This window comes from Bidens hawaiensis, unplaced genomic scaffold (genome assembly GCF_021521415.1).
Source record: "Bidens hawaiensis isolate Kalapana, Puna unplaced genomic scaffold, B.hawaiensis_p1.1 tig00001369_1, whole genome shotgun sequence".
Classification (NCBI taxonomy): Eukaryota; Viridiplantae; Streptophyta; class Magnoliopsida; order Asterales; family Asteraceae; genus Bidens; species Bidens hawaiensis.
This window is the reverse complement of record NW_027491077.1, coordinates 1,332,213-1,338,614: the sequence shown is the minus strand read 5'-3', so window position 1 is coordinate 1,338,614 and position 6,402 is coordinate 1,332,213.

The window sequence follows — 6,402 nt, the reverse complement described above, 5'->3', positions numbered from 1 at the left end:
CTCCTACGATTAAAGCTGCAACCTCAGATGTTGTTGGTAGGTTGTAAGTTCTTCCATCCTTTTGTCGATTTGCAATAAGACGTAGTTTTAAATCAATATAAGGGTTCTCTTGCAAAGAATCTCTTGCTATTCTATACGTCTTAACTAAAACATTTTGTGAATCTAACATTTCTTTCAAACGTTGAATAATCTGAAGATCCATTGCTTTTGCAGCCTCAATTGACATATTCTTCGAGTCACTGAAAAACAACATGAAACACATAAATATGAATATATGCCCAAATTCTCAAAAAATTAATATCGCATGGATAAGAAAGTGACGTGGTACTAAAACAAAGAAAGCATGTGTGATACTTGTAAGTGTGATTATATACCCAAATATTTTTTGTCGGTTTGTTAGCTCGTTGTCGGTGTCATATATGTACAACTGTGAGAATTTGGCTTTGCATCCAGGTTTAGGTTGAAGGCTTCCAATCGAATGGCTGTATCGATTTTACCTCGCATTGAAGTAAAAGAAAACATCGAGTTGTAACGTCTAATGTTTTTCAAAAAATATTTGCTTGTTGCATCAATGCCTCAAAATAGGTTTTCATATTCAGGGTTGGATGGGATATATTCTGGTAATTCGACCTTCCCGTAACGGCAACAAAGCGAGTAACTTCCTTTTGCGTTTTTCTTTTGTCCCCTCTTCGCTTCATCTTTCCAAAGTTTTGCATGACATATCACACATGCAACCTTTTGATCATCATGATCCAAGTAATCTGATTATAATATTATAAAGTTAATAAAATAATGTAATAAACAAACTATATAAGGAACAACGTAAGTAGTAGTTTTTTACCAACCTTTAGACACGCCGGAATATATATCAACAGAAAATACTGAGGCTGTTGATTTGACTCATCTGTCGTTTGAGAAGACTGACTTGTACTTGAAAACTGGATATTTGATGTGGTTGATATGTTTCTACCCCTTTTCATATCCATTAATGTTTTCCTCGATCTACGATTATCTTGTGAGACGGAAACATCAATCTGAACCCCTAGAGTGCGAATAAATAAGAAAGGAATACTTAGTTTTAGTGATTATAAGTGATGATTGAAGTTGAGGGGAGTAATTATGTTACTCTTGTTTATATGTTTGACATATGCAGGAGACTAGCGTAGAGTTGTTGGTTGAATGCCTGATGACGGTGAGAGACCTTTTCGTTTCTTGTTGTCTAAATTTAGCTTTTGAACCTTTCGGACATGTTGAGCATTGGAAATACCCAATATATTACCTATATGTTTTTATTTGCATGAAAAAAGTAAATGGTACATTGAAACTCAGCAGTGAGTATAATAAACTGTTACGTAAAAGAAAAGTTACTAACCATTTGTAATGTCTTCAAAAGGTCTTCTTGCATTTATGACAGCTAAAGGCCAAAAAAATAGAAGTTTAGATTTATTATATTTAGAATTCCTAAATATTTGAATTTGTATGGAAAAAAGTAGATGTTAAATGGATAACCAATAGTGTGTATAATAAACGGTAACGTAAACTACTAACCATTGGTACTGTCTTGAAAATGTGTTCTTGTGTTTTCGACGGCTAAAGGAAAAAAATCACAGTTTAAGTATAGTTCATATTTCTTGTATTAAGATTTAAGTTAGTGATATTGGCTTCGCGTTGTTTAAATATAGATCATAAATAACAAATAAGTTATTGAAAGTGATAAAGTATTCTTAGTAGGATATAATATAGAATTAATACCATTGGTAATATCATGAAAATGTCTTCTTGCAGTTCCAACTACAAAAGACAAAACATAAACAAAAAAAAAGTAATTTGCGATAGTAAGTATTCAAAAAAAATATTCGTATTTTTTTTGTGAAAAGAAATTTTGTGATATAAACTTTTGTTGGTTAATGTAAAGTCAAATAGGGTACTCCTAGTTAATGTAAAATAAAGAATTCTTAGTAGGAAAATATAATAATACTATTTATTGTTTACAAATTTTGTGATATAAACTTTTGTTGATTAATGTAAATACAAATAATTTTGTAAAGAAATAACAAAATCATAAACCATAACAATTAAAACATGAAATAATTAAAACATAAACCATTAGAATTTTATATTTAAAATAGTGCGTGAATAAACCAAAAACACCCTACTGTCGATAAGTACTAAAAATTCAAAGCATTCAAAACAGACGATACGAATAAATAAAAAATGGTAAAATGAGGGTTTTTCTCATTTTTCCATTTTGGGAATCAAGAGCTTGGGCTTGCCATTTTGTTCACCACCAACAGTTGCCACCGAATGAGACTTGGTTGTAGATTGAGTCGGAGGATCATCCACATCATACACATCAATAAGATTCCTTTTCAAAGTTGGAGTTGAGCAGGTCGGGGAAGTCTTCTCATTGTTGGATGCGATGGTCTTTGCTGTGCTTTTTTCCACTGCATTTAGATTGTCATCGGCCACCGAGATAACATCCTATTAAAGTAAATACAAAAAAGATCTATTAACAAATATAAATGGATGATGTAAAAAATATTTACTTGTATATTAGTTAGATTGTTTTTGTATAATAGAGGAAACTAAAATAAAATGAAAAGTGACATACCTTTACATTAAACGTGTCAATGGACGCATCAACAGCAGTGGAGTCGGATTCTTGATGCTATTGAATGAATTAAACAAACGAATTTAAGAAAAATGATATATTTGAATATCAATTGAATTGAAATTTTCAAAAAAATCTATATCTTAAAGCGATGTTTGATCATGGAAAGTTTAAAATAACAATTGAAACATACTAAGATATTGATGAAAATAAAATACCAATAATTTTGTAAATTAAAGTTAAAAGCCACAATTGCAGGAGCTATCAAAAAAATGCATTTCATTTCCTAACCTAAAATAAATTATTACATTTGAATTTACATTAGGTAAATATAGTAATGGATTTCATTTCCAATTTAATCCACTTTTAAATATTTGTAAAAGGTGAAAAGATAATTAAAAGTAAATCATATTCGATTCCATTATTAACCAAAACACAAGAAAAATTTTGTTGAACGAAACTGATGGTTAGTACCAGGTTAGAGTTAACTTTCTTTTGAAGTTCCGCTAATATAAAAGCATCTTCAGTTATCTTGGAAATGTTAACTTGAGAGCCTTGATTATTCAAGTTAAACTGATTAACGGAAATCTTGAAAGCAAACCATTTATTCTCTAGGTTCTTCTGTTCCTCAGGAAATAGGTCCGAATCAGGAGGCCCCTACATATAAGTTAGTAATTAACTATTAATAACAATTGATATGTATAAAGTACAAACATAAAAAAAATATTTAAATCTTTTTAAAACATACATTTGTGACTTTAAGCAGCAAGTCATAAGCATTAATCTTAAGAAGTTTGTTAGCATGCCCCTCCCATAAACTCAAATCGACAACCAGTGGCATCATGGACAGAAAGATTAATACGATACCTACAAATATAGACAAATATATATTTTAGTAAAGATACAACAAAAAGTAGTTGAACCATAGATATATTATTAAAAAAGTAGAATTAAGGACAAAATTTAAAAACCTTGGTACAGCTTCAACAACAGCGCCGTTGCACTTTTGATTACAAATATACTTCCCACGAAACTGATTCAGAATAAGTGATCCCTCAATTTCACCTTCTTTGTTGACTTTAGCTCTGACCAACTTTGTGCAAACCTTGCAACTCACATAATACAATTGCATATATTTCGACATAGGAAGAATCTTTCCACATATAATAACCTGTTTAGGCTGAGAAAACATAGAAAGACAAATGTTAGTAATGAAGTATTAAAAATGTTTTGAACAGATCTAGTTACCTTATAAAATTGTTCGAGTTCAATGATTTGACAGAACTCGGTTGAGTTAAGAAACTCCTCGCGAAACGGAACACGAATAGTTGGTGCAGAAAGACGGCTACTTGATGAAGGTTGAGAAGGAAATGAACCAAGATACCTAATAAACGACAAATAAATATTATATAAAATGTGACATAAATTTTATACTAAATAACAAAAAAAAAAACGGGTAGTAAATATAAATGAAAACAAAACATGGTCTTGAATTCATTGATTTTAGATATGTCTTCGTTGATGTGCATCTTAGTAACATTAAGCGAATTTGAAACAGCGGGACGCCCTTGAAAGAAACAAAAATAATAAAGAAGTATAAAAAATTATTTTTTTAAAAGGTATCTAAGTTTAACATTATCAATAAGAAATAATCAACGTATCAAACCTTCACGTATCCTGAATAACCCTAATTGTAACACCACAACTTACTGGAGCTTGATCAGGATTTGACAAAATATAATTTGATATGTCAACCGCGTATGATCCCCATAGAGTTAAAGGTAATTCCTTGTTGTTTCTAAAAAATGTGAGCAAGTTTTATCATATAAAAATTTAACAGTTATTAAAAGTTGAAATAAAAATGAAATTACCTTAAACCCTTTAATGTTAGATACATCATCTTGGTCTCAACACCATTAGATTTGACTTTGTCTTCAATTGGTTGATATTTAGCTACAACGCCAATCACATCTATATTGCAAAAATTAGATTAGAAATAAGTGATGACAGTTATAAATAACCGATCCATTACCCAGAAATCCAGTCGTAACCGAACCGAAATAACCGAGCCTAGTAAAGAACGATGGTTTGGTCTTGAGTTTTTTAAATAACTATTAAGTATTTGGTAATAAATCAACAAATGTTGTAGCCAAAAGGTTATAGTTCCAAATATGTAATAATCAATTAATCGTTAATTAAAAAGTAAATATAGACCCTAATACATTATATTGGGTAAAATGAAAAGATCGAAAATTTTCAAGCTCATATGGTAAAAATGAAAATATCGAAACCAAACTAAACCCATTTTTTCATTGTCATATGGTAAAAATGAAAAGATCGAAACCAAACTAAACACATTTTGAAAACCGTAAAAAACGAATGGCTTTAAATTAATAAAAAACCGAAAGGCTTTAGAAATCACATTTGGCCTATTTTTAAATTAAACAGCCGTAAGGAATTGGTTAAAATTGATTGACCAGTTGCAATATTTTACAAATGTCATTGACCAAAACATATAGATATTACACAAATTCTGTTACTGTTTGAAATCAAGTAACCGAAACAAATAGTACATGAATTATCTTCTGTTTAGATTTATAGTTTTTATTTCGTTGATTTTGATCGAAAAATTATTCTTGTGTTATAAGTATTAAATATACTAATACTATAAAGGACCATAATGAAAACTTGTAACCCAGATTTTCATTATTAATATAAATATGCACCAGATTTTCACAACCACTACTATTTTCATTATTACTATAAAGAAAACATGTTACATTAATATTAAGTTAGAGTAAAGACTGTTGAGATATTTAAAAAAAAATCTAATTACCTTGTTTATTTGAGTGACTAAAAAAGTAATATATACCATATTATCATATTTGTATAAACTGAGTACGTTCCTTCATTTCTGTTACCTACGATGCAATTAAATAGTAGTGGTTGTTTACCTATTAATAGTACACATTTTTTTTATCAAATTAAGTATCTAAAAGATAAACAATGAAATAACTAAAATGAAATAACATGTACACATAATAATAATAATAATAATAATAATAATAATAATAATAATAATAATAATAAATCATTGAAATGTATATATTTTTTTTGAGTTACATAATACTTACCAACAATGGTGTTCGGTTTAGTAACCATGTCAATAAGATCATCAATGCTTTGAAACTTGAATCCGTGTAAATCGCCACCAAAATCTTCACAAGGTGTAACAGTTGACTTGAGGAAGAGATTGACCTTTTTTGTCATTGTCCACGTACTTTTATTTAGTACTGTAGTCACCAACCGAAACATTCTTTATGATGTAACATGCCTTTTCAGCTAAATATCTCTCAAACTTGTATATAAATCTTTTTAATATGCTCCCATGGGCCATGTTTCCCTAGCATATAAAATGAATTAATATCAATTTTTAAAGGCAATATAAATGAAAATATAATGAAACTAAGACATATATATGTAGACACATAACATAACATACCTCTTCATCAATTAAGACCATGTCCATTGAGATTAGTTGCTCGGGTTTATCAAGAATATGATTTTCCCAAAGTCAGATCACACGCACTTTGATTAGTGAGTCTTCCATACAGTCCTTTGATGAGGGAAGTTGATTCAGCATAATGATATTCTTGTCACCGACCGATCTGTAATGAAATTAACAATCATATAAGCATATGAAATATTTGAAAGTAATAAATAAGAAATGAAAATAAAAATAATATGAAAAAAAAACATACTAACCTGTTGTTTGCCATAGTTCTTCTGAA